We start from the raw sequence: 19476 nt of genomic DNA on the forward strand, positions 1-19476 counted from the left end.
CAGAGCACTTGAAAATACAGCTAATCATGTTCTACATGATGGGAAATGTCACACAAAATCAGAACGGAGGTGAATTTTCGGACAAGTACTTCCATCAGAGGACTGCACCCTTTTCCAAAAAAATAGTTGACAATGTGTCAAAGCTGGTCTTCCCAATGTTCCCAGCTCTTGACTGAGATTGTCAACAAGCCCTTTCTTAGCTGAAGATCAGAAGAAGAAAGAAAGAAAGAGGAGAAGGGCCCAGCCAGCATGGCTCTATGTTTGAGCATTGGCCTATGAACCAGGAATCACAGTTATTGTTGGAGCAAAGGGCCAGGAGGCTAGAGGGAAGAGGTGAAGCAGGCAGGTAATATGAGGCCACTTCAGGAAGGACTTTGAGTGCCTTGAAAAGCAACTTGGATTTGCTTCTGCAGTTAATCTAGAACCAATTAAGATTATTGTGTAGGAGAATAGTTTGATTATACCCAATCATTCAAAATATCTACCTGCATATAGTACAAAGAAGAGATTTGAGAGTTGTAAGAAAATGGTCAGACTGACTTCTGGAAAGGATGGGATCCTTACCACAAACATAGCAATTCACTTCATGAGTCATGCTGTTTAACATTCCCCAATAGAGGTCTATGGCAAGATGCTAAACCTAACTCAATGAAAGCAAACTTTATGAGGGGCTAACTGCTTTAAATTAAGGCTCTCTGGTAAATCAGCTTAAATCTGAAAATGAATTATAGAATTTAGACTTTCCATCAATTCTCATAAACATTATTTCTTTTTTTATTAAATTTTATTGGGGTGACATTGGTCAACATGAACATATAGGTTTCATGTGTGGATCTCTAAGTTACAAAATCTGTATATAGCACCATGTCTCTACCGCCCAAAGTCAAGTCTTCTCCTGTCACCTCATATTAGCACCCCCTTCTCCCCACCCCCAACAACCACCACACCGCTGTTTGTGTTCCCAAGTTTCAGTTTTATATCCCACGTATGAGTAAGTCAGGTTTTTTTATACGTTTCAGATAGCTGTGAATTGAAGGTTATACTCCCTGACACTTTCCTGACACACACAGGTTCCTTGTGGCTGATTAAGGACATACACATGCTATAATTTCAGTGCCATGCTTTCTGGGCCAAACCTAACCTTCCCAGTTATTTGAGATTGTAATTCAGCATGTCTCGATATATTTAAAATGGGGAACTCTGGACTTCCTTCCCTGTCAAATCCTGACTGCCTGGGTGTTATCTTGCCTTTATCCAATCTCAACTTCTCAACACAACAATCAATCCAATTTGCTTTCCTTGAGCACTTTTGGCCAAAAAAAAAAACAAAAAAAAAACATGAGGAGATAAAGCTCAAACCAGTACATGTCCCTAATTATCTGCACTAAAAGAAAGTTAGGTGAGGAAAAATTTAGAACCTCCATGCACTTAGCCACCATGGATATAGCATTGGCTAGGTCTTCATTACTCAGGTTATACTCCTGGTCTGGCTAGTAACATATGCCTAAGACATTGGGTGGTTTATATGCAGGAGCTGTGTAGAAACAGAAGCTCAAGAATATAACCGGCCCTGGCCAGGTGGCTCAGTTTGTTGAAGCGTTGTCCCATATATCATAATGTTGCAGGTTCAATTCCTGATCAGAGCACATAACTAGGTTGAGGGTTTGATCCCCAGTTGGGGCATGTATGGAAAGACAACCAATCTATGTTTCTCTCTCACCTTGATGTTTCTCTTTCTTTCTCTTCCTTCCTCTCTCTCTAAAATCAATAAAACATTTCCTCGGGTGAGGATTAAAAAAAAGAATATAACTGAATTTCATCAAAAATATAATGTGAGCAAATATGGATTCAAACTTCACAAGTGTATCCTCACACCCAAGTTCTCAAAGTTTGGGAACATACCAAGCTTTTTGGTATTTATATTTTTCATATTTCTTCCCCTAAAGTCTTTTTCTGTTTTTCTAGATAATAATAAGTCAATTCCCATACCACTTTCTTATTTAGAGAGTTGGGCTTTATGTGTATTATGACAGTTAAATATTTCATCTTCTTATAACTAAATATAAAAACCAATAAATAGAGGTATGAATTTTCACAATTTCACATGAGAATGCATCTGCCTTTGGTTTCATCAATTTATATGTGGTTATTTCTTATCACAAATATGTTTTGAGCTGCCAGGATGATCCTTTCTTCACACATTTCCCAAACAAAAATTTTGCACACAGCTATCTATAAGAAGCCTGAAAAATACAGGTTTCCTGACAAGGAAGAAAACATGATAATTGATTATTGAGATAGGCTGCCCTTCTCTGGAGGTTTTTAATTACCACCTTTCATTTACATAACCCTTGAAGCTCTTCCAAGAGCTTCCAGGTACTTCATCACATTTGTTCCTCAGCACAACCCTGCAAGGAGAGAGAGCAAATATAATCATCGCTTTCAAGAATAAGCCACTGAGAATGAGAGAGGTGAAGGGATTGACAAGGTCATGCAGCTTGTGATGCTAGACTCAGGACACATAACTCCTAAACTGCCATTCTTCCTAACACACCTCCCATAATTCCACTGGCTAGAAAGATCCAGTGTGAGTCCTCTTAAATGTTATTTCTTTTATGAGCATTTGTTATCTTTCCACTGGACACATCAAAAAACTATGATTTTGCTAGAAAAAGAGACCAAAGGTGGGGTTGTGGGCCTCCATTTCAGCAAAGCCTGCTCACCTTGGAGTCAATTCAATCACTTGCTAGCTAAGCATCCTCAAGCCTCATTTTTCCTAGCTATAAAATAACATGACAATAGTACCCACCTTATGGAGTTATTGTGTGAGGACTGGAAGAAACTATGCATGTAAGGCACTGAGCACTGTGCTGGTACATAGTAAGTGCTCAACCAATGGCTGCTGCTATTTTTAGGGTTGTGGTAGTTGTCACCATCATCGTCATCATCATCATTATTGTAGATCATGATGAGTATAATTCTGACCGCTGTTGGTAAGAAGCTCCAAATATTGCCAAGATGTCATTTGGGGGTTATATTGGCCTGTACTTTTCTAGCTCTGACTCAAATAATGAGGCTTGCAATTTCATTGACTGGGTGTGCTAATGAGAAGCCTTTTAAAGATTTCTCTTATCCAATGAGGTCACTAAATAATCTCCACATGGGTCAAGCTCCGTAATCACCCTGTTGACTCATCGATTGTACAAGTCAGCAGTTAGAGCCATGATGTAAGATCTATGGTGAACAGAACTAAGAGTCTAAAGACCCAGAATCAAGCTTGTCTGTGGTCTGGGTCATTCTTTCATTACACCCAAAACTCAACTTTTATCTACATGATAATTAAATAATAGGATATTTTCTTAACCAGCAAATTGCTCATTTTTAAATACATCTTTTATTAGATACAAGAGCTTATAAAATATTCATCAACACAAGCCACTGCAGGTTTTTTTTTTCTGCTGACCTAACCTCAGAGCTGCTCAAGTGGAAATTAGATTTTTTTGTTGTTGTTGTTAACTTGCTAAAACTGTCTGCATTTGCTAAATTTCCTAAGGAGCAGGAAAAAAAGTAATTTTGGAGGACTAATAAGGGCAACATACATTCTTATTTCAGAAAGACACACAAAAAGTGGGCAGAAATGCTATTCAGTGAGGATAATTGATATTATAGCACAGCGCTCTACCTAAGCTCATTGTGGTTTTGAAGGGGTGCACGGGTCCTTTGAATCCCTATCAAGAGTAGCATGTATATCTCTCACATCTTATCTTGAATTAAGGAAGACTTTTAAGGACCTTGTGAAATATAAGATGCTTGTGATGTTAATCAGCAAAAACAGACATCTAATTGCACTTTCAAAAAGAACAAGAAAGAAAAGACGGTGATTTTTATAGATTTTGCTTCTAACTTAAAAATAGGAAAACCTAATAACTGGTCTTTATCTGAACTCCTCTCAACTTATAAACATATTCTCTATTCTTTTTATTCTCTCTTCTTTCCTTAGTACTTTCTGCTTCTTATTTCTTTCCCTTAGTTAAAAATTTCAAGAGTCCAGGAGGTTACTGATTTATTATGGAAAGTCTTGCTTGTTCTTTTGTGATGATTATAATACCAAGAGCTCAAAGTAGGCTCTCCATAAACCCATGTCTTTCCTTGGTGTCCTGGTTTTGAGGTAAACTTTGTTGCAGATATTCAGAGACCCTTTTGATGAAAATGTTCATGAAAACACTAAAAAAGAGATGAAAACATTCAACTTCATCAAGCAAGTTTCTGAATCCCTCTATATTAAAAAAAGCAGCCCACCCCACTCCATGGCACCCTTCGCACATGTTCAGTGTCTAAACCATGACAGGAGCCCAAGCTTACTTCCCCTATTTTAATTTCTCTCATTAGAAAAAAAGATCAGCTTAGCATTTACATCACTGAAGGGTAGGCAACTTTTAGTTTCAAAGAAGAGCTTGAAACCCACCACCACCACCCCCTTTATGTTAACAATTACTGCATCAACATTTTCTAGCAAAGAGATATGTTTCCTGCCCACTCAGAGACTAATTGTATGATAATTAAAATTTATGCTATTGATATTAAGAAAACTGAACCATACGAAATGAAAATGTAATGCAGTATTATATCCTAATGGTTACGTTTTCTGTTGGTAGCTTAAAGACCTCGGGGCCATATACCAATAATCTACTTGAAAGTCTTCTATCTCTGAAGTAACCTTAGCAACAGGATAATGTCAAAGAGTGATTATTTCCACTGACATACTTTACATTTTATTGGAATGTTTATCTGGGGTTTGAGATAAAATGGAAGTGGTGGGAACTATGCACTCTCGGGGAAGCTTCACTTTCTCATTTCAGTCTCCCATTCTCAGGTCACCTTCTCTCCCTCTCCCTACTGGAACCTTCAGAAATGGAGACTCCATGTCAGGGATTTCCACTCAGTAAGCTACAAGATTTGGGGGAAAGCTTCAGATGTACTATCAGGAGTCAAACACCCAGATGCCCTTCGAGCATTAGTTCAGTTTTGTCACCATAAGCAACCTAAACCCATGAGCCTGTAGTTTTCTCAGTGGAGCTGAGGAGATAACGCCCCTTCTGAACGAAGCCCTGAGTCATGTGTGCCTGTCCTGCTCTGAAAGACCTCTGAACTTGACACTCCTCTGGTTCAGATGATGTCTTCAAAGTCAACTCCAGACCGAGGGTCATTAATCTTGATGCTCAAGAGGAAATCCTCCGTTCTGTCCACCATCAGCCCCACCCATCCCAAGAAGAAAAATGCTCTGACTGGACACAAAAGTGGAATAATTACAAGAAAGGAGTTGGTACCATCTGCTTCTTTTTTTCTTCTGTATTCAATAAATAGGACTTTCCCTGCTCCATGTTTTTTTTTTCAAGTCCTGGTCTTACTCATTCACCATGTTGCTAAGTTGGAGTCCTATTTACTATATTTACTATAGTTTACTATATTTTTATATTTATATTTTAACATTTCTGAATTTTTGAAGTGCCTAAAAACCAATGTGGACATGAATTGTTGTGTCTCTTTCTTTTCTAAAATGCTGCCATTAAACCAAGACATGTCTGATAATCATGTCATCTTAAAATCACTGAAATCAGTTCCTTCCTCTGGCTAACTTCAGAGCCATCTGGACCAACACCAAAAGGTCTGACTGTCTCCCAAGGTTTTTAAGCTCTCCATGTTGCCATGATGAAGCCACTCAACTCTATAAATTCAGTCTCACTTTTGTGGCCAATCAAGTTCCACCTAGCCCACAAAATTTCAACATATGTAGGTTACCCTTATAGCCTAATTGTGGTAACTGAGCCCTTATCTGTTTTGTTGGGGGTTTTGTTGTTGTTGTTGTTGTTGTTGTTGTTGTTTGTTTGTTTGTTTTGGAACATCCTCCTACCACCACCACCTGCTTATTCTGTGGTCCCTGTAAGTTAATAAATGCACTTCATCTCTGCTGGGTACATGGAGAAAAAGAGAACTTCACTGAACTTTTTTACATTTATTTTTAATATTCCTCTATTTTTATTTTGAATTTATATGTCAGAGGGTATTATAATCTCTTCAGCACTTATATCCTCTTAATTACAGAAGGCTTACTCCTGCCTTTGCCTATTACCAGATCTTCATGGCATCCTAAGCTACTGGTCTCTTAGTGCACTCACCATTCCCTACATCTTGGCCACAGCAGCCCTCATTGACCTTGGATTTGGCTCTCTCCTATTTCCTGCTGATAACTACTGTTCCATCCTTTACTTTGCCCTTGGAGGTCTGTCAGATTTTCAGGACCCACAGTGGCCATCTTACCTTGGGCAGCCTTGGTTATCAGTATTACTCATTGTTTCATGAGTAAGCTAAGGGAGGACGCTCAGTGTAGAAGTTAAAAGCACAGATATAATGTCACAGAGATTTTGGGTAAGCTATTTAATTTTTTTGAACTTTACTTTCATCTGTAAAATGAGGATAATAGTAGTAACCATAAGTGTTATATGAGGATTAAATAAGAAAATGTACATAAATATCTGAAGACACAGTTTCCATCATACTAAGTATTTATAATCATTAGCAATTATTAACTATTATTAGGTGACTTTTCTAGAGACAGAGTCTAAGTGGGTAACAAAAGTCTAAGCCACTAACTCGCCCTACTTCATTTTTAAAACTGACAGAATGGTGTGAATCTAATGTCCAACGTTGAAAGCTCTCCATCCCGGAGCTCTCTGATTACCATGGTAACTCTGGGTCTCCCTTCCTGTTCTCAGGAGAAAAGTTGTCATGGGAGAGAGTCATTAAATATTGCCTTGTATTGGAAAAGTTGGATCTATTGCAGGAAAACAGAAAGTGTGGCTCAAGAAAATAAAAATGTTCTAATCGCTACATGGCAATGAAACAGATCACTGCCCAAGATGACATGTTCTCTCTCACTGAAGGTGTTTGAGCCAGGACAGGTGTAGAGTGTTAAGAACTGGCTGCCTAATCTTTAGTTTCTTCCCAACCCTGCGAGTCTAATGGGCAGGAAACTAGTCAGCCTTGCAGAGTTCACTCATTTGTACAACATTAACTATTGAAGAATAAATACAGCACGACTCCAAGTTGTGGTTTGATTTAGGATGTCAAAAGCACTTTTTGTTAAACCACTCAGAGGAGAAACCATGGAGAGAGTTTTTGTCTCAAGCAATAGAAATTAAACTATGATTTGTGTAGTTTTGGAAAACAAAGGATCTTTTTTTCTGGATGGCCAAAGAATTAAAACCTAGTAAGTTCATTGTTGATTTATTTATTTCTGAAGCAACTGGAAAGTTTAATTTATAAACTACAACTACTTTTTACATTAGTCTTATTTTTCTTACTTTCCATCATTATCTAAGTCAGATATGCTTCACAAAACTTGGTGTCTAGCCTGGCCAGTATAGCTCAGTGATTGAGCATCAACCCATGAACCAGGAGATCATGATTCAAATCCAGGTCAGGGCACATGCCTGGGTTGCAGCCTCGATCCCCAGTAGGGGGCATGCAGGATGCATCCGATCAATGATTCTCTCTCATCATTGATGTTTCTATCTCTCTCTCCCTTTCCCTTCCTCTCTCTGAAATCATAAAAAACATTTAAAAAGAAAAAAAACTTGGTGTCTATACAAATGTTTAGAGGGATAAAGCCGGGTTGTTTAGTAAAACAGCTTAACAAGGGAATTCATATATTTTTACATTGTGTAGCAAGAGGCACAAAAAAAGATTTATGTCACTTATGATAGAGGAGAAAATAGTTTAACTTAATCCTATGTGGGTATTTTTCCTTAATTAATTGATCAGCCCAACAAGGCTTTTTGTTTAGTTCACTGGGTCATAAACAGAGCTTCCACAACAAAACAAAAAAAGGATTTTCAGCACATTTCCAAAAAAAATAAAGTACTTTTATGGCTAAAATATTTGCATTGCATTTTTCCTCTAATGGAAAGTTCATTTCATTATTAAAGTGATAATCAGATTTCTAATTTCATAGTTTCCTGCTTCAAAGAAGGGGGTTATGGGAGAGACTATAACTGTCTTCAAAGATCCCTCACCCGCTCTTTCATAAACACAAGAATCCCTGAGGTTTATCTGGTTCCTTGGCCATGAAGAATGAGACTTACTCCCCAGGCTTCCTTGCAGCTGTGTGACTATGTACCAGTACATGACTGAGTCTGTCTAATGAGATGTAAAAGGATATGATATGTACAACTTGCAGCTTATGCCTTGAAGGAGAGGGCCAGGCACACCTGTTCCTCCTCTCCTCCTGTCATGAGCTAGAATGCCAGGATCTTGGGCAACCATCTTGGACTATAAGATGCAAGTCATGAGTAAGGAGAACAGAGCAACAAGCCAAGGTCTCTACAATGACCTACGAGGTCCTCTGTGATCCAGCCATTCCTAAGCGCTCTGGCTTCCATTGATCAGTCCACACTATAGGAACACTGACTGGTCTCTTTGCTGTTCCCCACAAGTCAAACACTCTCTTGCCAGAGGGACTTTGTATTGCTGAAAACTCTTTCCCCACATATCCTCATGGGTATACCCTCACTCTCTCCAGGTCTTTACTCAAATACCACCTTTCCAGTGAGATATACTGACCACCTTGCCAAGAATTTCAACAGTATCCACTCCCCCCAGTTCTTCCTACCGCCACACTTGCTTTATTTTTCCCCAGAGCACACATCATTCCATAACATGCTGAACATGTAACTGTTTATTATGTCCAATTGCCTTGTTGATCCCACTAGAATATCAGCTCCAAGAGAACAGGGACGTCTTCTGTTTTGTTAACTTCTGTGTCCTCAAGGCCTGAAGCAATGCCTAGACTATAGCAGATGACTAATAAATCTGTAGTGAATGAATGAAAGGGGTAGAAGGAGGCCAGATCCCTGACACTGTGAAGTATCCATGTCACCTTAAGCTCAGAGAGGAATAAACCACTCTTTCAAGTTCACCATTACATTCTCTTTTATTAAAGCAGCCAAACCAGTACTCAACTAACACAGGTATAGTAATTCTCTCTTTCAGTAAAGGTGAAATGATGCCCCACTACAGCATCATGCTCAACTTCCAGGTTATGCTCTACCCAAAGAGGGTAAACTGGTTATCTCAGACAGACAAAGCCATTCCACTCACAGTTTACCTCTGAAGGAAGAGGCAGGCTCTAATCACGCAGCTGGACCAACAAACATGAAGTTGCAAGTGAGACAAATGAGAGGTGGCAATAAGAATAGATGAAGGGAAGACTTGACCTGTGGGGGAGCCTTGAGGAAAATAGGTGGAGGGCTGATATTTGGAGAGTGAGGATACCTTTCCTTGGGAAGGCACAGAGGGAACCATCTTCCAGGCAAAGGGAACCGCAGATGCCAAATCCCTGCAGTGCGAGGAAGTGTGGCAAATACCAGACAGGGGAAGGCCTGTTAATAGGAGCAGACTGTGGGGGTGTGCTGTCTGAAGAGGCCCATGAGGTAAGAACAAAGGAGTTTTTTATGTTTTCTCAGAAACAACAAAGCCCAAGATGAGTTTTTGGCAGGAAGGCAGGCAATATGAGTGGCATCTGCCTCCTGGCTTTCAGAAACATCTCTGGAAGCTGCGTGCCTCTCTCCCAAGGAACCTCTCCCTTTCTCCCCTGAGATGAGGAGAGGAAAGATGGGAGCCTTGCTCCGGGTACAGCTCCTTTATTCAGCACCTCAAAAATGAGTTGCAAGAACTTGCCCTGGAGACAACGGGATGCAAATGAAGACCATGTTGAATTGTAATAACATAAACATTATGAAACAATGCAAACCAGTTGGGCCCCCCATGGAGAAATAATCCCCGTGCTCCTTTCCCAATTGTCTTTATGGAAATTTCATAAAATCTGCCATTATTAAAATTGAGTAGCAATTATTTTTTTCTTTGGTTCATCGGTTGTGGGAAGAAAATTAATTGTGTTCTCCTTTTCTGGAGTTCATCAGATAGAAATGAGGCAACAAGGACTGACAGTACTGGGGCCTCTGTTGATGGAAAGAAGGCAGGAGAACTTGGGGGATGTGATCACAGATGTGGCTTGAGAGGTGGGAGCAGTTAAGAGTGGTAGGGGCAGATGCAGCCCCGCTAACAAGTGTGCTCAGGAAGGCGAAGTCATTATGGTATGTTGACATAACATTTGCCAGCTTCACAGGGGCCATCATTGTGAATTAGATTTAATATTGATCAGGCTGTTCGCAATCAGGGCCAGGAGAAAATTGGACATAGAGTTCTTAGTCAAAATTGGCCCTTAAGAGTCTGCTTTCTAATTAACATAGAACAGAAATCCAGGGCCTGCCTGGCTGACCCAGCGTGGCAATAACTGCTCTCCTGTTCCCTGAGGGCAGTGCAGCAGTGACAGCAATTTCCACTGTCTTTCTATTTTCTCTCCCAGGTCGGCTCTGCTGTGCAGATGCGGAGGAGAGAGAAAGGGTGAGAGGTGGGCTGCAGTGCAGCGAAAGGGGGTTGCAGACTCCAGGTGGCTGTGTTTCTCTTCTCAGTCTTTGCCTCAGAAAGCCAAAGAAATTTTTTAAGAAATTTAATGTGCCCTTAGTCTAGTTTTTAAAACTAGATGACTTGACATCTCTGAACTTCAATTTCTTCTTCTATAAAGTAGAAATACTACTACTACCCACCTCAAAGGGCTGCTGTGAGGACTAAATGGAATAATGCAGTGATTTTACATTCAGCAAAAATCAGCTATCCTTTTCAGTATTATTATAGATGTTTGTTATGATATGCTTTGTCCAGTTAGACAATAATATTAATACTACTACTAATAACAATAGGAGCATGACATGTAATTTTTTACTTTAAAAACAATGACTGGCCCGGACAATGCCAAAGCAAGTATCAGAAAGCAACCTCAGGCCACTGTAGACACCTGTGCTTTCTTCTACCAACTGCAGCTCTGATCCAGAGGCTATAAGCATCCTTGAACTTATAGTTTCTCCTTTTTCACATCCCTTCCCTGTGAGCTTCAGGTAAACCTAATACTTCTCAAGTCTTGCCTTCACCATTTATAGACTTGCCAGGCAGGGCTTACTGGGATCAGAGATTGTGTCTGTGTACAGAGCAAGAGTGGACTGTCTGGACTTTGACAATTCAGCCATGGAAGTTAGGTCAACTGCTATGTCAACGCTGAGGGAAGGGGGTGTAGTGGGAACACCCTTGGGAGGGCCTCAGGATGCCCAAAACCACAAGTCTAGACACTTGGATAGAGACTCCATCTGGACTCTGATATGAGTGGGACCTCCACCCCTTGGGGGCTATAAGAACTCAGAGCTTCGACCATTCCATGCTGGAGCTTGGCTCTACCATGGGTCACACTGGGAGCCCTGCCAGACTTCCACTCCACCAGACGCATACCACCACTGCAGCTGCCTCGCTTGACACCCACACCTGCCGCTCCACCTGCAGACATCGCCTGTGACCAAGATTTCACTCGGGGATCCTCGCTCTGCTCGTTTCTATCATGTAAGAGCTCTGTGTGTGTGTAACCTGTGTGTGACTCTACTGGCTTATCAGAAGGTCTCCCCTAATAAACCTGGCATCGTGGAAAGACACAAGTGTGTGTGAGTGACTCCTTTTAGGGACACTCCCTTGCTCGCCACAGTCTGATTTATCTTTGGATCGCTGACACCTTACTCAGAACTCGGCCTGTAAAAGGAGGGCCAGAACTGGAATGAGGCAATGGAGACTCATTGGCAATCACTCTTAGGCACCAACTCTATACATTCACAACCCGCTGGTGTCACCTGGCTCCACATAGAATAGATGCTTTATCAAGATGACATGAGCAAATGAATGAAGTTAAGAAAAGGGCCCCCCAACTCTTCTCTTCTCAAATTCCCAGCTCTGAGCCTCCAGACCCTACTGCTCCTTTGCAGGCCTGCACATGAATGGGACAAGAAAGATTTTAGGGATTTGTTTTACCAACAATAAATGCAAAAATAGCCTTTTTTTTTTTTTTTTCTAAACAGCAGTCCCAGGTTTGCTTTGCCTGCAAAGAGTTCTTCCTCTAAGCTTCATGGAGTTATTGGTCTTCAGAATTAATTACAAGACTAAAGTCCAAAAACCAGAACATCTGCTGCCCTTAAGTAAAAGGTGAACCAGAAAACTGAAAGAAAATAAGCCCCAGGGCTCGGCTCCCCAGTTATTAATTTACAAAGCCTGCTTCCTCTGGCTCCTTCGAACGATTTCCAGGAAGAGTCAGGCAGGCCTAGGTTCTAGTGGGATTTTCTGCTCTGTCCCCTAGGACCATTTCCTGCACAATAAACACCTTTCTGTAGGAAAACATGTTATGTTCCTTTGACTGTGACCCCTCATTCAATTCCAGCCTCTTCTTCACCTCCATTAGCTTTCTTCCCTTAGAGCCAGAAAGCCCTCATCCATCCTTCCCATTTCTCATTTCAACGAGCTAGCTACTCTTGTGCACCAAACTGCAACTATAGAGATTTGTTTATAGAATAAGACTATGCATTAGAAATTTGCAGTATCCTATATAATAAAAGGGTAATATGCAAACAGACTGAACGGCAGAACAACCGAACAACCAATCAAAGCATAATATGCTAAGGGTGCTCAACTGCTCACTATGATGTTCACTGACCACCAGGGGGCAGGCAGTCAACTGGTCGACCAGTCACTATGACATGCACTGACCAGCAGTGGGCAGTCAACCGGTTGACCAGTTGCTATGACGTGAACTGACCACCAGGGGGAAGATGCTCCGACTGGTAGGTTAGCCTGCTGCTGGGGTCCAACCAATGAGGACTGAGCAAGATGGGCTGGACACACCCTGGAGCCCTCCTGCGGTCCCTCCCTGGCCCAATTGTGCACCACTGGGGTCCCTCAGCCTGGCCTGCGCCCTCTCATAATCCAGGACCCCTCGGGGGATGTTGGAGAGCCAGTTTCAGCCTGATCCCACAGGCCACTCCCCTTGGGAGGGTGCCAGACACAGGGCTCATGGCTGGCGAGCACTGCTGCGGCAGCGCAAGCCTCTCCCTATCAGGACTGATTTGGCACGAGCCCACAGAAGGCACAGTGGGGCCTGGATGAGCGGGAAGGGCAGGTAGGATCTGCAGGCAGCATTGAACTGCGGGTTTTGGCCCAATCCCTGCAGGCCACCCAGAGGGACCCCACCCATGCACGAATTCATGCACCAGGCCTCTAGTTTTATCATAAGCACAAAGCATGTAATAAAATATGTACACAGGGTGGGGCAAAAGTGGGTTTACAGTTGTTCTTATGGAAAATAATAAATAAATAATAATACAGAAATAAATTCTGGGTTTCACATACTCACAACTGTAACCCTACTTTTGCCCCACCCTGTATATGCAAAAGCATCCAGACAATGATAAGCCACTAAAATCTCAATCGTTGATTTTTTTACTGCAAGCCAAACCTTATTTCATTTAATCCTGCTACTAATTAACTCAGTTTTCTCTCCTATAAAATGCGCTGCATGAACTGCTTTTACATTATTATCATCTTTAAATTTGAAGGCATTTGTTGCCATGCTACCCAGGTTACTGAGGTTCTCAGGAGTCTGGGGCCTGACTTAGTTACACACTGGAGTGGATATCTGTCCATTTTTCCTGCCCAGCATCCATCCCCTGTTTCTGAAATTACCTCCCCAATTTTCTTTTTTTTTAATATATATTTATTTTTTAATAACTTTTAATATTTATTAAATTGATTTGGGTGATGTTGGTCAACATGATCCTCAGTTTTCTTTTACTTATTTTTTTAATATATTTGTATTGATTTCAGAGATGAAGGGAGAGGGAGAGAAAGATAGAAACATCAATGATGAGAGAGAATAATTGATTGGCTACCTCCTGCACAGCACCTACTGGGGATTGAGCCTGCAACTGGGCATGTGCCTTGACCAGGAATCAAACCACAACCTCCTGCTTCATAGATTGATGCTCAACCACTGAACTACACCAGCCGGATGCCACCCCCACCCCACAACTTTTTTAAAAAACCACTTCTCCCCCTCTATCAGACCATGTGGACTAGCTGGGACTGACTCTCCTGTTGTTTCAGAGATGGGCATAAGTCCTAGGTCTGGCCAATCAGAATGGTGCCACATCTTCTCTGCCCCTATGATTGCCCAAGAGTGGGCAATGCGGTTGAAGGCACAATGATGCTAGGCAGACCTAGAACTTCAGCTAGAATTACTAGAGAAGACAGTCTTTTCTGCACCGATGACTAGAAGCTGGGAGTGGTAAGTTATGCCTTCATACAGGAAGACCCTGCCTACAGAAAGAGGACCTGGTGATGGGGAAGAAAGATTTCTTAAGTACACCTTGTGTGTACTTCTGGAGCCATCTGTGCCAGAAATTGGACTCTATAGTTACACAAGCCAATTTGTTTTCACTTAAGCCAATACGAGCTATATGAGACACTAGTCCAGCAATGATTCAAAACAGTTGGAAAGTAGTGACTTCCATAATAATCCAAAGACTTGGCTCAGACCAGCCATTACCACTGTCTTCACAATCAAATCTGTCAGGGATGCACCCAAGTGATTGGTTTAAACTGACCCCCAAACAGGCTACTGCACATTTCCTCATTCATTATCCCTGAGTATGTGATGGTGGGGTGGAGTAGGTCCCAGCCTCTTTCAGAGGGAGAAACAGTAACACACAGAACACCCAGTTTTTTATGATTCCCTCCCTGATGGGACTGACCTGCATATAAGAAACCCAGCTTTTCAGGTTCCAGTTAAACACTTATGTGACAAGAGTGGGGGCCCCAACAGAGGAGTGTTTTATTTTGCACTCCAGACTGGCAGAGATTAGGTGAGTGCACCTTCACACCCAGGAGCTGCAGAAGCTAATGAAAGCTGAAATGAGCCAGGAGCCGGCATGCTGGGCGAGGGGAAATGGATGGACCTGGGAGGGTGGCTGCTGCAGGGAGGCTCTCGCAGGCAGCCATCCCTAATTGTACAAGCAATAATGCTGGCACGGCGGGGGCGGGAGGCTTGGCAGACGTCGAATGTTGCCTAAATGAGACCACACCGAGTTCTTCAGCTTCTCACTTGGTCAATAAGACCTGACTCGTTCGAAGACAAGAGGCAATGCTAAAATGGCCTTTCCCATAAATCTTCAGCCTATAGAGCAGATGCCGTGGGAAAGTTCCAGAAGCACCATGATAGCTAAGGGGGCAATCACCCTCCTAAAGAACCTGCAGGCAGACGTAGCTCAGCCTTCTCTGACTTGTTTGCCTGACTGCTGGTTCTATTTAGATCTCCCTCTAAATGTATGTCTTTTCTTTCTCTTTGCTGCTTTGAACTGCGGCATCTCCTGCTGAACAGAGGTAGGGAGAAGGCAGTGCTGGATCGAGTAACAATTTTAATGATGTGAAACAAAGCTTTAATCGCCATAGTTATTTACAAAATAATGTCTTTCTTGCATTTGGTTTAATAGTGCTTTGTCCACAGTTTCATCAAAACAACTACCCATCTGACTTATTGGAAGATTATATTAAATGTCAGAAGAGCTCCCCAGACTCATAAAGTGCTTCCTTGCCTACCAGGATTTTAATTTTGGATGGGGAAATAATAAATACAATCATTATTGAACACTGTGACATTAACAGATAAAGATACCCGCTTCCCTTGAATTATCAATTTCACATTGGCATAAAAAATAGATTAGGGACAATTTAATCCCACATCTGGTGACCTTTAAGTAATGCTGTAACACTTCGCAGCTTTGTCATTATAATGTCATCAGCCTCCTCTCTGAAAGAAATGATACCTAAATGCTTCATTTTAGAACTGTCTCCCAAGTTTGCTAGTGTTGTATATCTAGTAACAAATCCAGAGGGGGAGAGAAGATGCAGATATACCAGGCAACTCTGTCGGCAGCCATTTTCCAAATAATCCTATAATTGACCATGTGAGAGATATTCGGTAGAGTCATAAACTCATAGGACCATAATATACATGGTGTTCATGGGGAGACCTGCTCACTGCCATACCCTCCTAGTGGGACAAATATTGATACCAGCATTGGGGATGTCAACTGGCCAAGTCCATCAAGGATTTAAATGCACATCCCTTTGTACTCAATTGTACTTCTAGAGTCCCAGTCTATGGAAACATTTCTACATGGACACAAAAGACTGTCCATCACAGCAATATTTGTAATAGCGCCCATATCAAAGCTGTAAGCAACCTAAATTTCCATTAAAAGAGGACCATTAAGCCCAGACAGGAGGCTCAGTGGTTGAGCATCAAGCTATGAACCAGAGGTCACGTTTCGATTCCTGGTCAGGGCACATGCCCCGGTTGTGGGCTCAATCCCCAGTGTGGGTGTGCAGGAGACAGCCAATCAGTAATTCTCTCTCATCATTGATGATTCTATCTCTCCTTTACCCTTTCCCTCTGAAATCAATAAAAATATTTTTAAATGTTCTTTTAAAAAAGAGAAACATTAAATCAATTGCTACACCTGTATAATGGTATATGATGCAGCCATTAAAAAAATGAACTGACAAATATACTAACAGGGTAAGTCCTTCATACTATACTGTTAACACTTCATTTCCCACTTATCAGAAAATCTTCTTGGACTCCTTTCAAACTATGTCCAGAATCCAACCGCTTCTCACCCCCTCCCGTGCTCCGTCCCTGATTCAAGCCACCACCATCTCTCACCTAAATGCCTGCAATCACCTACTAACAGGTGTCCCACTTCTACCTTTTCTCCCAAAAGTCTATTCTGAACACAGCAGTCTAAGTGATTTTTTTAAATGTAATTCAGATCAAGTCTCTTCTTGATATCAAAACCTCACAGTAACTTCCCATTTCACTCAGCATAAAAGCCAAGAGATTAACCAAAGAATATATATGCATACATGCATAACTGATGAGCACAGACAATAGTATGGGGAAGGTCTGAGACAGAGTAGGGGTGATGTGGAGGGGGGGAATGAGAGAAAATGGGAGACATCTGTAATACTGTCAACAATAAAATTTTTAAAAAGCCAAGTCCTCACAATGGCATGGGAGGCTCTGCATGGTCAATGCATTCCCTCTACCCCAAAATTACCTCTCTGACTCCATAGTCCTCCACCTGCCTCCCCCCAATCTTTGTTCATTCTTCTTTAGCCCAACTGACTTTTTTCTATTTCTCAATCATGCAGAGGCCTTGGGATCTTTGCAGTGGCTGTTCCCTCTGCCTGGAACACTCTTTCCCAGATACCCACTTCTTTACCTCCTTCAAATCTTTGTTCCAATACCGCCTTCTCAATACCACCTTGACCACCATATATAAAATTACTAAGTGGCCTCTCCTGTCACTTTAATCCCATTTTCCTTACTAGCCTTTTTCTTCCTTCCAGAACACTTATCTCCTAATCTTCTAAGTTTACTTAGCTGCTGTGTCATTTGCTTACTATTTATATCCCCTTCTCCCCACTAAAATGTAAACACAAAAAGAGCAAGGATATTTGTCTGTTTTGCTCACCGGTGTATCCCAAGAGCCTTAAACTGCATATGGCATATAGTAGATGCTCAATAAACATTTGCTGAACAAATGAATGAATGGGCATACTAAAATTGTGTACATAATAAAAATGATATGACAAGCACTAAACTAAGCACTTCACATATATCATGACATTTAATCCTTACATCAATGCTAGGGAAAGCAGGAAGAGCAGAAGAGGGGGTGGGGTGTTAAGATTCCCACTCTATAGCTGAAGAAAACTGCAAACCAGAAGATTAATAACTCACCAAGTCACACTCTAATGAATAGCAGGATGAGGGGAGGGGGAGAAGACAAAGCAAGCCTGTCCTCCTGCTAAACAGGAGATCTTAACCACGTGGTCCTAGTGCAGCCTGGCCTGTTAAAAAGCTGCATATCCCCTCAGCCTCTTGCTCCATCCTTTTCTGGATTTCCACAGTACCAATTATTTAGATGAGTGTCATTAAATTGAATAGTGCTTTAACTTTATACACCATAAAAATGAAGTGTGAGTTTGGGTAAAAGGGTGGATGAGGTCATAAGTCTCTAAGTTTCCTTCAAGCTTTCTGACTTGACTATTAAGTTCCCAATCACTCTTTGCTTCTGGGGTTGGCACTATGGTTTGTTTATTTTCGCTGTGAGGGACTGTTGTATCTCTCCCTCTTGCCCAACTTATTAGCTTTAGTCATAAACAGCAATCAGTGAAACATGAGAGATTTTTTACGAGATAGTTAAATGCAAGTGCGACTCTTGGTGTTTTGGAACATTTTTAATGTCAGCATATTTGCTTTTGAATGTATGAATACAATTTTGTTCTTGAGGCTCCCGTTTGAAGAGTGAGATTAATTTTTTAGTTAGGTCACGGGTAACAGAATAGGCTATCTTAAATTTAGTATAATCTGTTAAGACATAATTTCTCTTCCATAAACTAACCAAGTTATGAGCTTTCTTAAAAGCACTGGTAATGTATCTAGGATCTAGGTGGTAAAATTAAATTGGAATGTTTTAAGGAGGAAACACCTAGAACTATTTCTAGGACCAATGATTCAGAATTAACCCCACAACTCTCAGCACTGATTGGGAGAATTCACTGGGTAACAAAGCCAATTCTATGGGTGCCCACACATACCCTTCTGAGCCATACCTCATTCTACACACCAGCCTGATCTCTAATGGCCAGAATCTGCATCTTTTGCCTGAGACGTTTCTTTGGTCTCCTGAGCCTCTTCTGTCCAAGCACCCAGTCCAGAGTGTCAGGAAATTTATGCCCCTGGAATATCCCTCAGATTGGGGCTTGGTATATAAATATTCCAGCTCCCTTACTCCACAGCATGACTATGGGGTATGTGTCCTATACTGGCTTCTCATGGATGGCCAGTAAAGCTTTATTGGTAACTTGTCTGACAATATGTTCTTTATACATTGCCTTCTTTTTCATATCTCAGTTCTCCACTCTCTAACCAGTGTGACCAGGATGCACAACTGGGGGAATCTAAGATAGCTGCCTTCATTTGGGGGCTTATCTGTAAGTCAGAAAAAGGAAGAGGAGGAGGAGGAGGGAGAAGAAGAAGAAGGTTATTATTCATTCCTTCTTCAAAAAATATTTATTGAGTACCTACTATATTCCAGGCATGGTTTTATCATTAGGTATCCAGAGTGACCAAAGTGATAAAAATCTGTGTCTTCACAGGGTTTACATTCTTGTGGAGGAAATAATAAACAAGATAAAAATATATTGTTGGGCAGATTATAATAAGAGCTATGGATGAATGCCAACAGTTGAGGTGCAGTTGTCAATAGGTAGGCAGTGAAGGCCAAACAGGAGGGTAAAATGTGAGCAAAGACCTGAGGGGCAGGTGGAAAGCAAGCCAGGGAGGAAGAGTCTAGGAAGGAAACTAGTGCACAGGGATCAGGCCTGGTATATCTGGAACCTGCAGGGCCGTAGAGGCTGGAGCAGAGT

This window comes from Plecotus auritus (genome assembly GCF_963455305.1).
Source record: "Plecotus auritus genome assembly, chromosome: 3".
NCBI classification, from domain to species: domain Eukaryota; kingdom Metazoa; phylum Chordata; class Mammalia; order Chiroptera; family Vespertilionidae; genus Plecotus; species Plecotus auritus.